Source organism: Pleurodeles waltl, chromosome 2_2, assembly GCF_031143425.1.
Source record: "Pleurodeles waltl isolate 20211129_DDA chromosome 2_2, aPleWal1.hap1.20221129, whole genome shotgun sequence".
Lineage (NCBI taxonomy): Eukaryota > Metazoa > Chordata > Amphibia > Caudata > Salamandridae > Pleurodeles > Pleurodeles waltl.
In genome coordinates this window covers 817,163,104-817,186,240 of record NC_090439.1, presented here as the reverse complement: position 1 = coordinate 817,186,240, position 23,137 = coordinate 817,163,104, and positions in this window count along the sequence as shown.

Sequence of the window (23,137 nt, the reverse complement as noted above, 5' to 3'; positions counted from 1 at the left end):
TTGAAAAGACCCACTGGCCAGGAAATGGAGTACAGACAGGACCTGCACTAGAGGTGGGATTCCTGTGGGATGGCGGATAGCTGACATCAGGTCCGGCTCCAACTGGGCACACAGTTCCTGGATTGTTGCATGACCAAGTCTGTATGTGACTAGGATGTGTCTCTCTTCCATTGTCGACAGGTCCACCAGGGGTCTGTACACCGGAGGATGCCACCATCTCATCACCTGCCCCAGCGGATGTGCCCTATGGAGGAGAACAGCGAGCAGAGAGTCATCAAACGCTGAGGGTTCACACTGTGTTTTTTGCAGAAACGTTATTAATCTGCACCGCTGCAGACCTGACTGCCATTTTCTGTCTGTTCACTCACTTGATACCTGACCTTCAACAGGAGAGGACCTACACTGCAAGTGCTGCTGTGACCTGTGTCTGGAAGCGACAATGGCTCATGTGTCTGGGGAAAGGGCCCCTGCCTTCTCTTTGGAGGAGTTGGAGAAACTAGTGGATGGGGTCATCCCCCAGTACACGCAACTGTACCGTCCTCCAAACAAACAGGTGAGTACACTGTGAGCATGCTGCATGGGCAATGCCTGTTTTGAGTGGTGTGGATGGATAATACATGGGGGGGGATGAGGCCTGCATGTGTGGATGGGGAGTGTATATGCGTCAGGGCAAGGGTGGGATCAGGGGGGCGATGAGTATGATGGTCTGGACGGGTCAGTAATTTCCTTTCCCTCATATCATTCCTCTAGGTCAGTACCCACCAGAAGAAGGGTATTTGGTGTGCCATCGCCAAGGACGTCTGGACCCTGGGGGTCTACCACAGACGGAGCACCCACTGTCGGAAAAGATGGGAGGACCTGCGCCACTAGAGCAAGAAGACAGTGGAGGCCCAGCTGGGGATGGCCTCCCAACGTGGGAGGGGTGCCCATCGCACCATGACCCCCCTGATGTTCCAGATCCTGGCGGTGGCCTATCCGGAGTTGGATGGGCGCTTGAGGGCATCACAGCAGCCACAAGGGGGTGAATACACTCTCATTCAGCTGACTCTGTACGCATTACGCGGTGTCTGGGTGAGGGAGGTGGGCAGTGGGTTCCCCTAGGCCAGGGCGAACTTGGCAGGCAAGGTCCCTTGTGAGGTAGGCTATGTGGCACCCCAACCCCACCAGTGGTAATAGCCATCTACACCTAGTCAGGCTCTTGTCACTTCCAGGTGTGCAGCAATTGGTCTTAGGCCTTGTACCCCATAATCAGCTGAAATTTCTAGGAACTGTCAGTGCATGGCATAGTGCAGAGGGCTGCTCCCTGTGTGTTGTGTCCGCCAACGGTAGTGGTGTTGTATGCACTAAACATGTCTTTCTTCTGTCTTTCCCCACGTTTTTGTGGTCTCCCTGTTCTTGTGTGCAATAGCATCATCAGACGGAGGAGCATTGGCACCGGAGCAGGAGGGAGCTGCAACCCACTTGGCCCTAGAGGGTGAAACAACGGAGTCTGAAGCCACCAGTGGGACGGAGGGCGATGGTAGCTCCACGGCGGGGACAGGAGCAGACAGAAGTGACAGCTACTCCTCCTCTGATGGGAGTTCCCTTGTGGTGGCAGGCACCTCTGTGCCCACAACATCAACAGGTACAGCCACCACCCCCTACCAGCACCGCCCTCCCAGCATCCCCTCAGCGTGTGTCCCATGGCTGCTCACCCAGGAGGGTGGGCATCTCCTTCGCCCCAGGCACCTCAGGCCCTGGCCCAGTCAGCCCTGTTGTCCTCATAGAGGAGGCTATTGACCTCCTGAGATCCCTCACTGTTGCGCAATCTACCATTGTGAATGCCATCCAGGGTGTTGAGAGGCATTTGCAACAAACAAATGCATACCTGGAGGGCATTCATTCTGGCCAGGCAGCCCAACAGAGAGCATTTCAGGCTATGGCCTCAGCACTGACGGCAGCCATTGTCCATGTGTCCAGCCTCTCCCCTCCACCGTCCTCCACCCAGACCCAATCCCCTGTACCTCAGCCTATCCCAAGCACACCATCAGACCAGCATGCACACTCATCAACACACAAGAGTGGACATGACAAACATAAACACCACACACCACACATCCCACAGGCACTCACATAAAGCACCATCCCCATGCAGACACAGCAACATTCACTGCCTCCACTGTGTCCCCCTCCTCCACGTCCTCCTCCTCCATCCCTGTCCCGTCTCCACTCACACCTGCATGCACTACATCCTCAGCCACTGCCTCATCACCAGCACGCTCATCACCAGACACCGCTCAGGTGCAGTCCCCACCCCCACTACCATTCCCATATCCCCAGTGTCCTCTCCCAGTGTGTCAGTGAGCCCTCCTCCCAAAGTACACAAACAGAGGCACACACCCACCCAACAGCCATCCACCTCACAACAGCCTCCGGCCCATGCACCTTCACCCAAATTCAGCAGACGTACACCTCCCACAACCACAACCTCTAACCCCACTCCCAAACCCCCTCCTTCTTCCGGTCCCAGTGTGTCTAAAAAACTTTTCCTGGCAAACCTTGACCTCTTCCCTTCACCTCCCCCCCAGTCTTTACCCTCAGGCCAGGCTTTCCCGTTCCCAGCCCAGCACCTCAGCCACCAAATCCCCAGGCACAGTGGTGCCAGCAACTGCAGGGTTATAGAGTGCGCCACCCATCAGGGCTGCCAGTGTGCTACGTAGCTAGGGCAAGGACATTTCGCCACCTGCCAAGGTGAAAATGGTGCCCACATCCCGGAGGGAGAAGCCGAAAGTACCAGCCACCAAGGGCTCAGCGAAAAACAAAGGGGATAGTGGCAAGACAACTGCGCACCATCAAAGCTGGGGAAGGGCCAAAAGCTGAAGAGCAGGTCAGGAAAGGGGCATGGTGGCACCGACTGATGGACCAGTGTCACACTTTCTGTCCACGACCACGCCAACCTGTACGGCGGCGAACACGCTAGCTGCCCCGCCACCACAACCGCCACCTGCACCGCCCCCCCGGCACGTCTACAGCCTCAACGACAGTCCCCAGCCTCTTCCTCAGTGGGCAGCCATCCGAGGCTGTAGGAGACGTCCTGCTGTGTCCCTCAGCAGGTGCTGACCCATGCACCGCCGCCAGGACTGCCACAACAGACACAGCTGCAAGCACGCCACGACAGGCACCGCCGCAAGCACCACCACCTGCACCACCCACGGCACGTCTACAGCCTCAGCGACAGTCCCCAGCCTCTTCACCAGTGGGCAGCCGTCCAAGGCTGCAGGAGACGTCCTGCTGTGTCCCTCAGCAGGTGCTGACCCATGCACCACCACCAGCACCGCCGCAACAGACACTGCCGCAAGCACCGCCACCGGCCCTGTGGCGTCCTCAGACATAGGCACCACTGTTGACATGGCTACCATCCCCAGTGGTCAGTCGGCTGAGGCTGGAGGAGAGTTCCTGGACCCTGGCCAGCTTCCATGAGGCATTTCTTCCATCACTGTTTGCACCTGCAGGTGGAAGGCGCAGCCGCAACAGTGTGGGGTATGTCGCTGCCTCCATTGTGTATCATGCTATCTGAACCTCGCAAATCTCGTGGCATGCACACCCAGGTGACGGAATTGTACCGGCCACACTGCACGTGGAACACTCTGGGCACGAAGCCCCCTTCAGAACCAGTGGAGTATCACATCCACTACCTCTGTCCTTGGCAGGATGAAGCACTCTGGGCAAAAAGCCCCCTCCAGAACCAGTGGAGTATCACATCCACTACCTCAGTCCTTGGCAGGATGAAGCACTCTGGGCACAAAGCCCCCTCCAGAACCAGTGGAGACCGTTATCCACTTGAGAGACTGTGGCTTTGCACTCCCCAGGATAAAGCAGTGGGCAAACCACCCACTTGAGAGACTTGAGAGACTGGCTTTGCACTCCACAGGATAAAGCAGAGGGCAAACCACCCACTTGAGAGACTTGAGAGACTGTGTTTTGCACTCCCCAGGATAAAGCAGTGGGCAAACCACACACTTCAGAGACTTGAGAGACTGTGGCTTAGCACTCCCCAGCATACATTAATGAGCATGGAGTCCCCTTGTGTAGCAGTGGCATTGTGTGTTCATCAGGCTGAGGTGCCCCCCCCCAAGGTGCCTACATATTTTCTATCTGATGCCCCAGCAGTGTTCTATCTGTTTCCAGTCAGGTATCATGTGTGGGCCTCACCCATGCATTTTGGGCCAAGTGGTCCACGGACAATGATTAGTACACTATCCGGCTTGTGTAGTTGCTGTACTTATTTAGATATACTGAATTTTGACTTTTGACTAATGGATTTTTAATGATTACAATCGTTACAATCATTTCCTTTTGTCCTTGCGGGAGGGGGTGTATATGTAATGTTGCTGCATGTATTTGCGTGTATGTTGTTGTGTGTGAGGGTAGGGGTGTAACGTGTTGTGTGTGTGTGTCACTCTCTTTCCTCCCCCCTCCCCTGTGTTGTAGGTGCAGTACTCACTGTGGTCTCCACTGCCGCCGTTCGTAGTCCTGGTAGAAGAGGAGGTAAAAAAAACATGGGTAACACATCAAGTTCAGGCTCCATGGCGTCCTGGTTCCTCGTTGGGTGTCGAGAGGTGAGTGTTTTCCCTTCTGTGTACTGTTTCCGCTGTGCTTTTTATAGAATTGGTTCCGCCCCGGAAAAGGTGGCGGATAGGCTTCTTGTAATACAGTGGGCAGTACTTTGTCTCCGGCCTGTCTGTTGGTGGTGTCCGCCGCGCTGTTTGTTTCTACCGCCGTGGCGGTCGGAGTGTTAAAGTGGCTGTCTATGTTGGCGGTTTCCGCCACAGTCGTAATCCCATTTTTTTTTCCACTGGCCTGTTGGCGGTACTACTGCCACTTTAACACCGACCACCAGGGGTGTAATGAGGGCCTTAGGGGGTCATTGTAACTTTGGTGGGCGGCGGAGGCCGCCCGCCAAAGTTCCCCCGGCAGAATACCGCTGCGCGGTCAAATGACCGTCACAGTAATTCTGAGTTTCCCGCTGGGTGGGCGGGCGACCGCCAAAAGGCCGCCCGCCCGCCCAGCGGGAAACCCCCTTCCACGAGGATGCCGGCTCCGAATGGAGCCGGCGGAGTGGAAGGGGTGCGACGGGTGCAGTTGCACCCGTCGCGATTTTCAGTGTCTGCTATGCAGACACTGAAAATCTTTGTGGGGCCCTGTTAGGGGGCCCCACGACACCTGTTCCCGCCAGCAAGGTTCTGGCGGTCAAAACCGCCAGAACCAGGCTGGCGGGAAGGGGGTCGGAATCCCCATGGCGGCACTGCCTGCAGCGCCGCCATGGAGGATTCCTCAGGCCAGGGGAAAACCGGCGGGAAACCGCCGGTTTCCCTTTTCTGACTGCGACTTTACCGCATCGGTCAGAATTGGCCTGGATACACCGCCAGCCTGTTGGCGGTGCATCCGCGGTCCCCGGCCCTGGCGGTCTATGACCGCCAGGGTCGGAATGACCCCCTTAGTATTGTTAATATAAGGGAAATAAACGTACTAAACCCATAATTAAAGGTGTGGTTATTCAAGGCTGAAGAGCCATGGTGTGTGAAATTTACTGACTCCAGTGATTGTTAATTTGACTAATGGTTATTGATTATTGTGTGTTGATTATTGATTCTGTACTGAAACTATGGTAAGAACACCCTATACAAATTAAAAGGTTCATCGACCTATACACGTCCCTTTGTAAGTTTACTTATTAAGGACCGACGCGCTAACGGTTATGGTAGCAGACTGATGGTTTGTTTCTATAGGGGCTTGCCATATGTGTTCGATACAGAGTAACAGGTGTTAACAATTGTGATAGGAGACTGATGGACAGGTGCTTCTAGTTATGGTAATAGTTTAAAGATTGATCCGTACGAGAATTCAGTATTATTGAGATTTGGATTTTGTTTTTCAAAATGACATTTGTAGAGAGAAGGATGTTCCCTTAAGCCCAGAAATGACTTTTCCAGATCCTGGATTCTGCTAGTAGTGTTGGGTATGTTCCAGGCGTTCCAGTGATGGAGTGAAAGAGATAGGTTGTGCTTGCACAGCTTATGCAAATTGAAGGAGAATTGTGAAGTGTGGGAGAATTTAGGGAGGCTGCATACTCCAGATGAAGTTTTAGTAGGAGTGTGCCTACTCCGCAGTATGGGAGTAGGGAAGTCGTCGAACGTCATATGTGTGCGGCGCTTTGTGCTAAAAAATTGTAGACATGGTTGTTGATGTGCAGACCCTGCATGGTCTAAGACTCCGGAGTACATTGAAAAGTGTATGAGACACTTGGTTATATGTTGTAATCTGCTGATTTAGTAGGTTGATCGGGTGTGATCAACAGGTCAGTGTGTGAGTAAAGTGGGCGAGAGGAAAAAATTTCAACTGAGATTTGGCGAGTCCCATGTGCACCAGGACAGACCCATTGATCAGTTGAGAGTAAAATTTGTGGGTCGAGTTTTGCTTGCAAATCTGGGAGACCGAGAAAGAGGAATAGTTGCACGAGCGAAAGGACCATCAGTGAAAATCCGTAAGGTTTCTGGAGCAAGTGTGTTACCCTCCTGTAGTAAACCAGCAGGTTTGTTTTTGGGTTTTGTTTTTTGATTAGTGATCGCAATAATTTGCATTAGTTTTGTGTGAATTGGAGTTTAGGAGGGTGAGCCGCAAGACTTTGTCAGCTGCAGAGTGTGTGAGTGTGATGTCATTGGAGCCACGCTGGGATAGGTCGGTTAGTGAGAAGGGTCACGCACGTATTGGCAGCCGTCCGTGAGAGGCAATTGGTTGAGAACATGGGTGAAAGGAATCTTGGGAGTAAAAGTAATTTAACAAAAAGTAGAAAAGATGAAATTGTTCAAGGTGTTAAAGAGTGCCCTAAAGGGAGATACTTACATTAAAGCGAGCGTAGGAGAGCCTACCCTGCAAAAGAATACTCCGGTTTACATTGTAATGGAGGAGCAATGTGGCGTGCCCTGACTTTGGTTAAAGCAGTGGTGCAAGATGACAGAGAACAATGGGAGTTTAGGATTTCCTTAGAATGGGACATTCAATATGAGAATATTGGAGCAATTGCAGATGGCGCTATGTGAATCAAAGCCCCTTCCGAGACCAGCACAGTTTGAGCCATTAGCGGTTTGGGAGCTGGTAGCTAGTCAGCAACAGCAAATGAAATTCAAAAGGAGAGTAAGAAAGGTAGAAAAGTCATTAGCAGAGGCAAGATGGGATTGGGAGCAGAAGAAATGGAGAGCAGTGCATTGCAGGATGCTAAGTTGTTTCCAGCAATTACGCAGGAAGATGAGATGGAAGGAAAGAATTCAACTAGAAAGATAAATAAAGGTTCGTCTGAAAGTAAGGAAGCAAGAAAGTCTTCCATAGTAGAAGAGGACTCTGATACTGAGGATCTTGTTACACAGATACTGAGAGACAGACCACCACTGTATGCGGTGTATTACGATGGTCCAAGTACTACTGCTGATCCAACAGTCCCGGCACAGGCAATGGGGATGGTGAGTCCGATACAGGTTAATACTAGCCAGAAACAGGGTGTGGTGCAAGGACCTAATGTGTTGACTACTCCAGTAGTTCAGGCACAGATGTATCCGCCACCCATACAGAGAATCTACCCAGATGTGCCTGTTTTAGAGACGACTTTGAATTTAGTGGTACCTACAGAGCAAGTGGTTCCAAGATCACTGTTGGTTCAGACTCAGCCGACTCCGATTTTGTCGCCCCAGGTACAGCCGCGAGGGATGCCCAGGTTTACGCCAATGACAGGGCACAGTCGGACTTGACACTGAGCATGGCAGTTACTCTCCCACAATGTTCAGGTGCTAGAGCAGCCCCAGATGCAATATCGCTGCTGATTACTGTTGGTCCAGTGGTACCATTATTTGCGCAGAAGAAGCCAAGCGTGAGTGAGCAAGGAGAGATGTCCCAGAGTCTCGTGAGGAGTGGACCAAATGAGTAAGTTCAGGTAGTTTCTTCATTGAGTCAAAACCTTTGAGGGGTCAAGATCATTGTTAGATCTCAGTCCACTCGTTGCCCTTCCGGATGCTGTGAATGGACTTAGTATAGGTCAGAGCTTGAAATTATTGACACCGCAGACATCAAGTGCAGTGGTACAGCAGGTGCCACCAGTGAACGCAAGTAACATTTCGTTACTGCGACTGGTAGCTCAGCAGTTGACCGAGTGGTTGGACAAGCTGAATACTCCACTAAATACTTCCAAGGGTGAAGAGCAGAGCAATTGTGTCAGACTAAGCATGGAAGCAAGTGAACTGATTGAGGGAACAATGGGGGTGAATAGATTAGAGTCCTACACAGAGGCAGAGTTGAGATACTGATGTCCGAGAATTACAAGAGAGGTGACCAAGGGACATCAGAGACTAGCAGACTTGGCAGAGAAGCATGATATAGAAATTGAGAAAACAAAGCATTTGAAGAGAAGCTACAGATTGGATTTTGAGGCATAAGATTTTGAACACATGAGGTCAGCCAGAATGAATGTGCATCTTAAGTAATTACTGCAAAATGCTCAGGTTTGGGGAGCATTAGAAAAGTGGGAAGGCAGATGGGCAAAGAAGAAAAATAAAAAGAAATGAGATTCTCTAGTGGTGCCTGAGAATGTACAACAGGGCAAGGATCCAGTAAAGATTTTACCGATGAGAGAGCTCCCAGGGGGACAGTTTGTTCATATCCCTTGGCATAGGAGTGATATTCTGTCATTCACAAATGATTATCCAAAGCTGAGGGAAAAGCCGGTAGAGTGGTACCAACAGACAGACAGATTCGTGAAGCTCCCGAAATGTTTGTGGGAAGACTTGAATACTTTACTGGAAATAATGGGTTCGGCAGACTTGTGGGTCGAGTGTAAGAGAACCGTAGATTGGCCGACAAGTGAGCCAGAAAGGGATAAGAGTACAGGTGCACCTTCACCTGAGGTAATTAAACATTATTATAAGGTGATTGTGTTTCTGAAGATGAGGATTTTGCCCAAAAACATTGATTGGCAGAGAATTGACAGGACAGTGCAGGAGGTGAAGGAGTCGATACATGCATACTATGAGAGATTGTTGAAGGCATTCAAGGAGTATAGTGGCAAGGAAGCGATTGAGCCGAAGACATGCTGCATTTTGTGTTCAGGTTTGTGGAGGGACTGAGACCTGAGATAGGTTAGATGATCAAGATTCATTTGATTTGCTGGCAGCGAAGCTGATTAATGAGGTGTTGCAGTATGCAAAATACTGTAGTGATGAGATTGAGTTGAAGCAGAAAAAGTTGATGCAGATTAAGGCAGCTCACACAGGAGTATAGGGGCCTTTTGTGCAACTGATGCCACAGCAGCAGGGAAATGTCATGTTCCAGCTTCAGATGAGCAGTAGAGGTCGCAGAGGCAATATGAAACATGTTCCGGATTTGAATACTGTAGTGGTTCAGAGTGATCTGCAGGGAATGAAGAAGCTATTGCCGTGTCACACTTGCGGGGCCATGGGACACTGGAAGCGGGAGTGTCCGATGATGGTGCAAGAGGGTGTTGTTCAGCAAAGTAACCATGTCAACGCATTTCAGAATGAGAGGACCAAGATTAAGGGGTCCTAATCCAAATTTTCAGAATAATGTGAATCAAATGCAGAATGTTCAGCCCACGCAACAGGTATAATGGCCCCGTGCACAAGTGTCACAGTTGCAGCTGATGCAGCAGCAGGTTCCCATGGTACCTAGACAGCAAATGCAGATACCTCAAGGCCCGATGGAGCAGCAACAGATGATGCTTTCTCAACAGGTCACAGGTCAGAGACAAGACAGACGTAGTAACGCAGTGCACCATTTCCCGTTATATAGTGAGAAGAAATAAATGGTGAGTGGATGAGTGATAGTTCTGATGAGGAGCCATGTGTGTTTGCAACTTCTCTAGAAGTAGATCAGAGAGGACCCTATGTGAGAGGAAAGGTTATGGGTCACAAAGTCTCATTTCTGGTAGACACAGGAGCTATACGTTCAACAGCTATAAGTGCAGAAGTTCCAAATTTGCCCCTTTCAGGTCGAATAGTCCAGGTTGTGGGGGTCGTGAATCAGTAATTGACAAACCCGATTACAGATCCAGTGCAAGTTTCGATTGGCAATTTCCAGGGACTGCATAAGTTTGTAGTCTGTGATTCGAGTCCAGTGTCCCTACTGGGAAGGGACTTGCTGTGTAAGACAAGGTGTCTTATTACTAGTTCAACCAATAGAATTGAGATCCAGACAAATAATGTTGAGGGAGACCCAGCCCCAGAACCAGAGTGTGAAACTACAAATGAGTACCTCTTGATTAAATTTTTCCCGATGTTCACAGTGAGTGGACTTCATTCCGATTCGCAGAGAACAGTGCAAGAGAACATGTGGGACTTGACAGGGAAAGAAGTGGGTTTGATAAAAGGAGTGGAGCCGATTAAAGTTACTCTAAAGACAAATGCAGTGTTTCTGCAGCTTCCCCAGTATGATATGACGCAAGATGTCCTGATGAAAGTGGCTCAGATATTTGCAGATTTTGTGAAGCAAGGAGTTTTGAAGGAGGTGTTAAGCAGCCCGTGTAATTCACCGATAATGGGTTTGAAGAAGCCATGTGGAAAAGTCTGAATTGTTCAAGATTTGAGAAAAATAAATGACATTGTGGTCAAGTGTTGCCCCATAGTGCCCAACCCAGCTGTAATATTGTTTCAGATTCCATGCAATGCAGAGTGGTTCACAGTAATTGATTTGACACAAGCATTCTTTTCTGTGCCTCTTCATGAGGATAGTCAATTTCTCTTCAGTTTCAAATTCCTAGATCATGTCTACTGCTGCTGTAGACTTCCTCAAGTGTACACAGAGTCACCATCCTTGTTTAATCAGATCTTGAAAAAGAATTTAGAGTCACTAGAATTACCTTTCCAATCGACTCTCTTGCAGTACATTGATGACTTATTGATTGCATCAAGTACAAGGGACGAGTGTAAGTACGACTTGATTGCCCTATTGAATCATTTGGGAAAGTATGGTCATAAAGTGTCACCAATGAAGTTGCAGTACTGTCAGAAGGTAGTGAAGTATTTGGGTTACCAGATTGAAAAAGGGTCTAGAAAAATATCCAGAGAAAGGATCACAATGATACTGCAGATAAACCCCCAACTGCACAGAGAGATGTTATGATGTTCCTGGGAATGGTGGGTTATTGTCGCCAATGGATTCTGAATTTTTCAGAAATCTCAAAACCACTGCAGAAATTGACCCATAAGGATGTCACAGACCCCATAGAATTAGATGAAGATCAGATGAAAGCGTTCACTGAACTGAGAGAGAGTTTGTGCAGAGCTCCAGCATTGGGTATGCCTGACTATACAAAGCCATTCACATTGTTTTGTCATGAGCGTGATGCATGTTCATTGTTTGTCTTGACGCAGGTCCATGGAGATCCTCATCGTCCAGTAGCATATTTTTGAGCTACCTGGGACCCAGTTGCAGCAGCCTTACCAGGTTGTTTGCGTGCAGTTGCCGCAGTTGGTCAGAGTCTTTTCACAGTGTGAAGGAGTAGTGATGGGATATCTCCTGACTGTAATCGTCCCTGACTCGATTGAGATTTTACTGACAAGGACGAAAACCCAATACTTGACTGGTGCTAGGTTGACCAGATATGAGATGAGTATTTTGGGTGCTCCAAACGTGATACTGAAAAGATGTACAGTGCTGAACCTGGCAACTTTACTTCCACGTGATACTACCGAAATTGAGAAAGAGGAAGATGTTGAGCATGATTATCTCAAAGTAACTGAATTATGTACAAAACCGAGACCTGACATTAGAGAAATCTGATTGGAAGAAAATAACCAAATTGTTTTTGTCAATGGTTCTTGTCTGAGAGATAGTACAGGGACACTGAGAGCAGGATATGCAGTGTGCACAATTACAGGTACCTTGGAAGCTTCCTGGCTTCGAGGAGTGTATTCTGCTCATGTAGCGGAATTGGTCAATCTTACTAGGGCGTGCCATGTTTCTGCTCGATTGAGAGTCACTATCTACACAGATAGCCTATGTGGATTCGAATTAGTTCATGATTTTGGTCAATTGTGGTCGCAGAGAGGTTTCCTTACCTCTATGGGATCACCAGTGAGAAATGGTGAAAGAATAAAGGAGTTGTTACATGCGATTCAACTCACTGAAGAAATTGTTGTGGTGAAATGCAGTGCACATCTAAAGTCACAGGACTACGTGTCACTAAGGAATGGATATGCGGATCAAGTCACAAGGTTTTACGTATTGAACTGTATATCGTTCAAAGACAAGTGAGAATTGTTACCTGAAGAAGACACTACATGTACGAGCTTTTCATTAATAGTGATCAACACATCAGAAGAGTTAAAAATGCTGCAGAGTAATGTTGACAAAGAAGAGAAACGGTCATGGCGCAAAATGAAATGTGTTCAAAGACAGGATGAGTTGTGGGTATCTGAAGAGGTTCAGATGGTATTGCCAAATCGTCTGTTATCTCAGATGGTGAGGTATTATCATGGTCAGGCACACATTGGGAGGGATGCCATGGTTCGTCTGTTCAAAATTGACTGGTTTAACCCCAAGTTTAGACAAGCAGCTGAAGCAGTATGCCATCGATGTGTCAGTGGTTAATTTGAGCCACATTGGAAGAGCAGGAGGTCCATTCAGCAGAATGCAACTGGATTTCATTGAGATGCCTGCATGTGGAGGATTGAGATATGTGTTGGTGATTGTGTGCATTTTTAGTCATTGGATTGAAGTATACCCTACATGGAGAAATGATCAGATAGGGGAACGCACTTCAATAATGAAGTGATTAAACTGTTGTGTGCAGCACTGAATATTGAGCATAAGTTGCATTGTAGTTACCGCCCTGAAGCATCAGGACTAGTGGAGGAGATGAATGGTACCTTGAAGTCACAAATTGCAAAAATATGTGCAGCTGCAAATCTGAAATGGCCAGATGAATTGTCTTTGGTGTTGATGTCAATATGAAACACACCTGACAGTAAGACAGGATTGTCGCCCCATGAGATTCTCATGGGCAGAGCAATGAGTTTGCCAGCAGTTCCAGCAAATGCACTTGGCAACATTACAGATGATATGGTGTTGGATTACTCCAAGGATCTGGCTGATGTAGTCCTCTCTTTCTCTCAGGAGGTGGAGGCACCCACACTGCCACCAATCCATGATCCAGGACACAACCTGAGAGCTGGCGACTGGGTTGTTGTCCGAAAACATGTTCGCAAGACGTGCTTGGAGCCTCGTTGGAAGGGACCATACCAAGAGGTTCTAATAACTACGACAGCTGTGAAGTGTGCTGGGATCTCGAACTGGATTCACACAAGTCACACGACGAAAGTGGCATGTCCACTAGATCATGAAGAAGCGTTGTTGAGAGTACCAACAACTATGAGGCAAGTTACAGCACGCAAACAAGAAAAGGAGCAAGGAAGAGTTGAAGCTGAACCTGAAGTCATTGAGGACAGTTCCCTAACTCCTGTGAGAGACTAAGGTGAAGATCTCCAGGAGGCTGTGGAGGAACCTATCGCAACTGAACAAGTAGGAGAGACTAGTACTGAGCGAGCTTTCCCACAAGCAGACGATTCTGAGAGACAAACAGAGCAAGTACCAGACCAAGAAGCGGAAGGATTTGAGCTGGATCAAAGTCAAAGTGATCTGACTCCTCCTGAACCTGTTGCAGGTCCGTCAAGGGAAAACACCAAAGTGAAAGAAAAAGGTTCAGGTTCAATCCTGAAGAGAATATTAACAGAAGGTAAAAGAAAAGGAGATAAGTGGCCGAATTCGCAAGTTGAGAAATGGAAAGAGGTGATTGTCAAACCAACAATAGAGGAAGAAGTAGATACTACGAGAAAAGAAGAACTAAGTGAAGGAGAGTTGAATGGTGATCGAAAGTTGAAAAGAAAGAGAATAGCCAGTCCAAGATATGCAGGTCCTGAATGGGGGTATGCAACTACAAACGAATGGCAGCAATAGTTTATGTATTTTGTTTTGATAGGGAAGTTCTGAGTCAATATTTTGAGATGACCTGAGGAAGATTGATGAATTGAACTATTGAAAACAATCTGAGAAATATTTTTGAGAAAGAGACTGATGAAAGTAACCAGAAAAGACATTGATAACCTGATTTGACTTGTGAAACCTGATTTTGACAAAGCTGCTAACCGATTTTGACAAGGAGAAGGGTTCCTGGAAGTGAAACTGATCTGCTGAAAGAATTGTCTATTTTTGATTCATGCTGCACGTTTTCTATATTACTTCTGCTTTCTGATTCTTTACAGATCATGGCTGATGTCGCTAAGCAAATTAGGGATGTTAGGGATGAATGTTGGTTTGGCAATTATGTGTGGAATATTGTTTATAGTATTGATGGTGGGAATGTCTATTCTTGATGCGAAAAGAGCCAACCATACTTCTGCTTTTGAGACTACTACATTAACGGCCTTAGAAAGATTTTAGTTAGACGAGAAGTATTTGCATGACTTTACTCATGTTCAAGGAGAACTTTCTTCTAATGTTTTCCATAGCTTGCTGAGTGAGTATGTTGAGACGATGAATGCAAAGGATTGTCTTGTGTGTACGCAGATTCCTTCATCAGTCGAGGAAGGAGTCACTTACCATTGTCTTTCACTAAAATATGGGATAAGTTGTAGTCTGTTACTAACAAGATTCTATAATCAGGAGTACATCCAGTATTTCTACTCCAATCATGACCTTGTGTTTTCGTTTGTTCCTATTATTAGGTATTTGAGTAGAGTAGCTAAGGATAATGACATAGAATTAGTTAGCGGATTCTTTGAACCTACACTAATATTTGGGACAGCTTATGCTCATAAAAATAACCTTACATGCTTGCTTACACCCTTAGAGAAAAACTTCTTAGATCATACTGATGATAGGAGAAAGGCATTGAAAGAAAAATTAGAAAAAGGCTTAGAGAAAAGAACTTATCAAAATGATTATCCCTACACTGCAATTAAGACGCAAGGGAAATTAGCTTTAGATGCACTACACGTGGGGAAGCTTTGTATATATAGGCCTAAATCGTGCACTGACACTTTATTTATGGGTATGAGTGAATGTAGGCATGTGTTTTTGTTTCAGAGTAAATGGACATTTATGTTGAATGGGCAGGACCCTGCCATTCCGGGGATCTATTATAATTGTGGACTTAATGCTTATTACCGTCTTCCAAGAGGATGGTATGGGACATGTTTTTTGGGGATAGTATTCCCTATGACTTACCAGATGGAGGATTTGAAAAAGTTTCCAAAATTGACAGAATTACAACGTGACAGACAGAGGAGGGAAACCTCTTCTGCAATAGTGGGAGATATATTTGGAGCAGTGATGCCTTCAGTGGGAGTCATCCTGAATTCAATAAAGATTTGAAAGTTGTCTACTACTGTGGATAATATGCTGACAAATTTTTTTATACTCCTAATAGATACTGCATTAGCTGCGGATAGAGCTAATACTCTTCAATATCATCTTGTGTTAGACATTCTTTTAGCAAAAAATTGCAGAGTCTGTAAAATGATTAATTCTAGGCATTGCTGCTCGTATATTCCTAACAACAGTAAAGAGATAAGAGACTTACTTACTAATCTGACTAATGCATGTAGTGATTTGAAGGAATTGAAAGAACCAGGTGTTTGGGAAAAGGTTGGTAGGGGGTTTGCTTTAGTGGGAAATTGTCTTAGCAGTATTTGGAATGGGGTACTATTGAAAATCATACAGGGAATATTAATTGTCATAGGTTGCTTATTAGGAGTATGGGAATAATGTAAATTATGTAAAAGAATTAAATTGGAAAGGTCTAAAAATAATCAGAGGAGGGAAGAAAAGAAAGGGGAAGAATGTATAGGGAAAATTCAAAGAGAAGACAAAATGTGGAAGAAATTGAAATGAAAAATTGTGGGTAGTAAATTTGGTGTGATGACATATTTAGTCATCAGAGGAGGGATTGCTGAAGCAGAAGTCTTAATTAGATATTTCTAATGAGTGTTTATGTATTTTGATTAACGCCTTATGTAGAAAAATGAATAACGAAGAAAAATAATGTGCACGTTTGGAAAGGTGACCTAGAGGAATGGCCACCAGTGTTCACGAAATGTACTAAAATATAATTAATCCACATGAAATATTGAAAATGTATTAGATTAATGTAGTAATGTGTCATATTAAGGGTTGTGAATTTTGTTCTTGCTTATTAATTGTAGGCCCTAACTTAGCGAGTGTCTTGGCCTAGTTTTGCCAGGCCTCATACAAAATCTGTATTTCTTAGCGTTTAATACAAAACGCTGACCGAGTGAACTAACTGTGAAATGCTCATTGTTTTAATAAAATGCTTAGCAAAAACTTTCTATGGGAACCGACGGACAGGAGATGAGACTTCTCGCAAAGTATTTTCCTTTCATTGCTGTGTCTATTTTTAAACATGTCCCTCCAACCTACTAATCTTCTCTCACCTTGTGGTGAAGTAATCATAAATGTCTTCTAAACTAAGAAATGCATTCCAGAGATTTTTGTCAGCTCGGTCATTAGTGAAAGCAAAACAGCGAGTGTCCTGGCCTAGTTTTGCCAGGCCTCATGCAAAAGCTGTATTTCTTAGCGTTTAATACAAAATGCTGACAGAGTGAACTAACTCTGATTAAAATGCTTAGCAAAAACTTTCTATGGGAACCTACGGATAGGAGATGAGACCTCTTGCAAAGTAACAATTTGTGTGTAAAATGTGCAAAGGGTTCTTTCCCAGGACACGTACAATGAAGACACTGCCTGGAGACAAAGATGCAACAAAATTGATACCTGATGAGCCGGATGATGAGAACATTGTAAGGCGAACCAATCAATTACATGTGAACTGTAAATATTAGAATTCATAGATTTGGTATATGGACATCATTGGACAGAGTAATAACGTACGATTAATTGACCAACTGGAAATTGGGTTTGGGGGAACTTTGATATAACAACGTGACAGAGGGAAAAGACTTCAGAGACTTATTCCGATTTGTGTGACGATATTTGGGAGAAGAAGAGATTTGAGATTCTGTCATTTAGCTCATATTCTCTGACTGAGAGCCTGATGTGTTGCTGATCAATTGATGATCTGAGGATGAAGACTGATTCTGCTTGCTGACCCATCCCGTGGATAGGTAGATATGACAATATGACCGAATTGAATTTTTATGCCTTTTCTTTCTAGGTACCAGCTGCGCTTTTCTAAATACTTCCTTTAGGTAGATGTTTTTCCAAAATGGTGTTCTAAATTGTCTTGCATGAAGCCCCACATGCCCCACATGCTGATGCTCATCTGTGTTAGTTGATGTTACTCACATGACGACTGACGGATTACAGAGACAAATGATTGACAAACTATTTTGCTGAACTTGATGGACAGCATAGCTTTGCTGAATTGGGTTTTACTAATGTTTTGTGTTGATGCCTTAGAATGTTTTTTGATTCAAGCTTTGATTAGATCACGTCTTCTGCGACTTACTGGTTAACAAGCATTATTAAAATTGTTTTGATTTGATTTGATGATTAAGATTCATGACTTAGTATTTGTTAATATAAGGGAAATAAACTTAGTAAACTTATAATTAAATGTGTGTTTTTTCATGGCTGAAGAGCAAGGGTGTGTGAAATTTACTGACTCCATTGATTGTTGATTTGACTAATGGTTATTGATTATTGTGTGTTGATTATTGATCCTGTACTGAAACTATGGTAAGAACACCCTATACGAATCAAAAGGTTCATGGACCTAGACGCTTCCCCTTGTAAGTTTACTTAATAAGGACCAATGCTCTAACAGACCCAATGCAATTCCTTCAATTGGACATAGGATTCTTCCTTCAGTTCCATCCCTGTGCCCTTTGTTTCTAAGAAATGGAAACTTTGCTTTGAGTATTGGGAAGTAGAGTTGTATTCTGCTGTTAACTATTAGAGAACCTTGTAATCTGACAAGTTTGGATCCACGATATCATTATCCTTGACTGAATTACAATCAATCAGCTTTTCTTGAATACAGTGTTGGCAATTAGTGGTAGATAGAGGATATATCTGAGTGTAGGCATTATTTTGAAAACATTTTGGTAACATGTGATGATTAGTTTTCCAGCCTAGAGGATGACCTTCAAGGAGACCAGGTGATGGTGAGGATAGCATTGCCTCCAATATGTTGAGGAGAATAATGGTTATATAGTTACACTAAAATTTGAACCACTGTAGGACAGTGCTTTTGAATCTCATTTAACGTACCAGGATGCTCAGCAGTTTGTGGTGGTCTCTTATGTTTAATGCTACAGAGAAGACATTTAGATTAAGGAAGCAGGTGTTCCTGTCATCCAACACTTGCACACTCTGTGTTGCCTCTGATTGGAATCTTGATTGGTAGGTTTGCAAAAAGGCATTTAACTTGATCATGTCATGGAGCTCAATGGCTGTGGCTTTTTTCACACACATCATGAAGCCCTCTGGGAAGGAACTTTCAAGTGGCATTATATTAACTGCATCTTGGCTTCTGTGCTGCTCCTGATGTTTTCTTCACAAATGATGTTTGAAAGACACTGTATTCGTATTGAGATCCTCAAGACGTGGCTCTTCGGATGGGGCTCCACCTTTCCCTCCCCCCAAGTGCCTTGAAAGCCTCACCGGTGAGTAGCCCCGCTTTACAAAAAACTGGTTGATTGGTTGATTGTGTCTTCTAATGAGTGAAGTATGTTTGCCAGATTCTCTGTAAAGAAGGCATTTTATGTAGACCAATTGGGCAGCTCCTGGTTTCCAGTCTAGTTGCTGTGGTGCTGTGATGACATTGGTCATGTCAGTAGATGCAGACAAGGCCCAGAATGTTGTGAGATATGCTGTGTGATGTCAATGGTACCTACTAGTTCTAAGAACAGGTCCTGTATGTCCTTTCCAGATGAGTCTCTAGGAAGGATTACATCACTAGGAAAATTGTTTTGGTTGTGCAGATGAAAAATACTGTGACAGTGCTCAGATATCTCAATGATAAAACATGTGTTACCCAGTGATCAACAGATGAGCTTCATGTAGACGGTCTGTTGAGCGGTGAGGGAAAGTGGCAAGGTAGAGGTTGGAATGTGTTGACTATCAATACCCACTGTAGTGGACAGCATGATGATTAAGAACTGATGCCTGTGCTGCCTCCATCTGTTTCGTTGTAGCATCTGTTCAGTATGTTTGCTTTTGCTGGTGTTGATTAGAATGCTGAGAAGTATTTGTAGGTTTTTGGACCACAGTGCATTAGTACAATCTTTGCAGTGAGTTTGTGTATGAGATATAATCATTATGTGGTAGATCAGATAAGAAAAGGTTATGGGAAAGGGCCTCTTTTGTGTGGCAAGTGCCATTTGGTAGATTGTCGCTACTGTTTTCTTAAATCTGCACAAAAGGGCACACTGTGCCATCTGCAGTGTATGTTCTCTAACCTCTAAAGCATTAAAGAAGGACTAACTTCTATGTGGCATGTTTAACGTTCCAGTAAAGCCATAGTAAATGGTACAGGAATACACCAATGGCACTGAAAAGGTAAATGTAATTTGCAGACTGCAGCACATGTTATCCCATCCACCAGACTGACAAAGGAAACATGGCTTCAGGCCTACATGTGCAGCCTGACTCCTACATCCTTTAAACCTGAAAGCAAAGCAGTCAAAATGACAATTTTTGACAGAAAGGACCCTAATTTTAAATATTAAATATGTTACCAATACACAGGGCTCATAGCCCTCATGGTGGGGTGGCCAGTGTTTGAAAGTGGTACATGCAAGAATTTAATGTTGGCATGTATTTATGGTGTCTGGCTCACAGACAGAGTTTTTATTGGCACAGGTGGGGCAAGGCTGGGTGGTAGGCATTATTTTGGATTCCTGCAGAAGTTTCCATCACAAAAATTTAGGCAAAATATGTCACTTCCGGCAAAGCTGGAGGTTTGAAGGGCATTGTGGCTAGGAAGATGGTGTGGAGTGCATGGAGTGCATGTGAAGCACACCACCCTGCACTTCCCCAGATGCCTACTTTTCAGAAGTAACTGGGTCTGGTAGCATTTTCCATCTAACAACCTACCCAAACCTAAAAAGTGCAGCCGTTCACTGCTGCAAGTGGGACGATATTGGGAGTTAGCCAAGCTCAGCTGTCCCATATGTAGATTCAACATCTAAATGAGTAAAATGTCCTCTTGCTTGCCATCGGGATGAAGTACTCTAGTCCACAGGGGGTGCAGAAAGACTATTGCCCTTTCCGTTGGTGCCCATGGTGGTGGGCATTTATGGGGTAATTACCCCATCTACCCTGCAGACGGGCAGAAAGGCTGCTGCTCCTTCAGTTGGATTTGAGGCATGGCCATGACCATGGTGGGCAGCCCTCATCTCCCTATTTAGAAACAAAATGATTCCCTGGTGTCTAGTGGGCTTTCCCCCACCCAAGGGCAGATTGGGGATAAGTACCATATCTGTCCCCCAGGGGTCAGAAAGACTGTGCCCATTTTGGTGAGGTGGGTGCATTGCCATGCCCATTCTTGGCAGCCCCTGCCACTACACAAATAAAATATATAGGGCCAGATGTATGATTCTGGCCCATTGCGATTCGGTAATTGCGATTTTTAAGAAATCGCTATTACCGAATCGCAAAGGGCCATGTATCACATTTGCGAATCGGTAATAGCGATTTCTTAAAAATCGCAAATGCAATTACCGAATCGCAAATTGCGATACTGGTCCATTCGCAGCTATGGGCCTGTTGGGCCATAGCTGCAATTTTTTTTGCATTTCCAAAATTGCTATTTCTGAACCAGAAATCGCAATTTTGGAAATGCAAAAGGGCAGGGTGCTGGGGGCCTAAGGCCCCCTCTCCTGCACCCCATTTTTTTTTTTTAACATGTAAAGTACACACATGCCAAAAGGGCATGTGTGATTTACATGTTACATTTAAAAATGCAGTTTTACTGCATTTTTAAATTTAGCACCAGGTTACCACCTGGTTGCATACCATGGTATTTTGCATGTGCAAAATACCATTCTGCGAAAAATCGCAATTTGCAATTTTTTCCAGAATTGCCTTGCGACGTGGATATTGCGAATCGCAATTTTTGCGATTTCTATTTTGTGGTCTGCGAATGCCTTTGATGCATTGCAGACCACTATTTTGCACTCGCAAACGGCCGATTTTGACATTTGCGAGTGCAAATGTTTTTGATACATCTGGCCCATAGTCCCTGGCACCTAGTGGGCTATTGCCCCCTTCCTTCCCCCAAGGAGGGAAGAAAGACTGTGCCTATTGTTGGGGGTGTGGAGGCATTGCCATGCCCATTCATGGCAGTCCCCCCACCAGCACTGATAAAAACATTAGTCCCTGGTGTCTAGTGGCAGAAAGAGGACACCCATTTATTTGGTATAGGACATTGACAGACCCCTCTATTGATTAAATAGAATAGATCCTGGTGTGATAGAGGGCTTTCTGCCTCCCCCCATAGGGTAGATCAGGGGCTATTGCCCCATAAAAGATGGAATTATACCAAAAAATAAAAAGATGGAGCAAAACCCCTTCCCAAGCAGCCGTCCACCCTCCCTGGTGTCTAGTGGAGTGGATCCCTGTTTAGATATCACCTACCTTGGATGATCCCCAAACAGGGATCCACTTGGGAAAGATACCATTGGAAATGAGAAATTATTACCTTTCCAACAATACAGTCTGCATCGGTTTGCTTAGGGGGCTGAGATATTCCCGCGAGAACCAATGCAGAGAAAAGGAAATGAGAAAATTAGCTCAGTTCACTTTCGTTTTCAGTGGAGTGACATCAGTCTGCCTTGGGCTGATTGTCATTTCACTGAAAACCTAAAAAAATCCTCAGATGCGGGGGAAGCTCTTCCTCCGCTCCCGAAGCTGTTTTTAGGAACAAGAAATCTCTCTGGTGCCCTCACCAGAGGGATTTCCTGTCCCCTGTGTGAGGATTGCTAGGATCCTTCGGACGCATATGAGCATTGTGGCATCGGATGGCTCCAAGCTGCCAGATGCACCCAAGTAATTAAAGAAATGTATGCTCCTACTTGCCTTCATTTTGTTGAATCTCAAAACACAATGTTGTAGTGAACATGTTGATATCATCAACTTAAATGCTGACTAATATATGAACAGAGAGGTGGAGACTACGACCCCAGTGGGATGCTTGCTGTGCTAATCTTGTTGCCTTTTTCCATGCTTCCCTACGTTCTTCCTGAGAACTTTGGGTAGGATCTCTGATTTGGTTTCTAAGAAACTGAAACTGCTTTCAGGTGGTGCGATGGAACAGCTCATGGTCTCAAAACTATTCCTTTGTGGAGTTAAGCTGTAATTCAAGTTTGTTCCTGAGCCTAAAGTACATTTTCAATGTTTATAGTAAGTATTTATTGGAGAGGTGGTTAAAATGGTGAACGCCTCATGAGAGAATGTTTTGATAATCTATAACAGAGAAATTAATTAGAATAATGCAATTAAGGTTTTTTTTTTTTTAGAAAAGGACTCAAACAGAGTATTAGTAACTGTAAAATGCTAAGAAAAATCAGATAATTAATCAATAGTATAGTAATTAATATTTTATAAGTGTTTCTTGTGTATTTAAGCCAACATGGAAGTATAATTCAGAAAAGCCCGGTAACCCGGAGGGAACTGCAGCCTCATACCAGCTCTTGGTATTTTTCTGTATCAAATGCCCCTTTCCTCGCACAGGTGTTTTTTCTGATTGACAACACCTAGATATATGCCTATAGAAAGAAAGAATCAGATCAGAGGAACTGGGGTTGTGCAAGATGGGTTTAGCAGCAGATGACTGCAGAGTTTGGGTAGTTCAGATATATAGGCAGATTTGAACATTGGGGTTTCAATGTTTTCACCCTGTTTGGGAACTGGCTTTTGATTGCCACTTTGGCCACCATCTACTGGTCATGCTGTCTCAAGTCACATATGTAACTATGGATGTAAGCACATCAGAGCAGAACAGGACATGACTTTACCATGAATCTAATACATAACCTGGCAGTGATGTTTTAGTACTGCTTAATATAGCACTTCATATTTCGATGGTCACGCCTAAAACGGATCATTTTATTGGCAT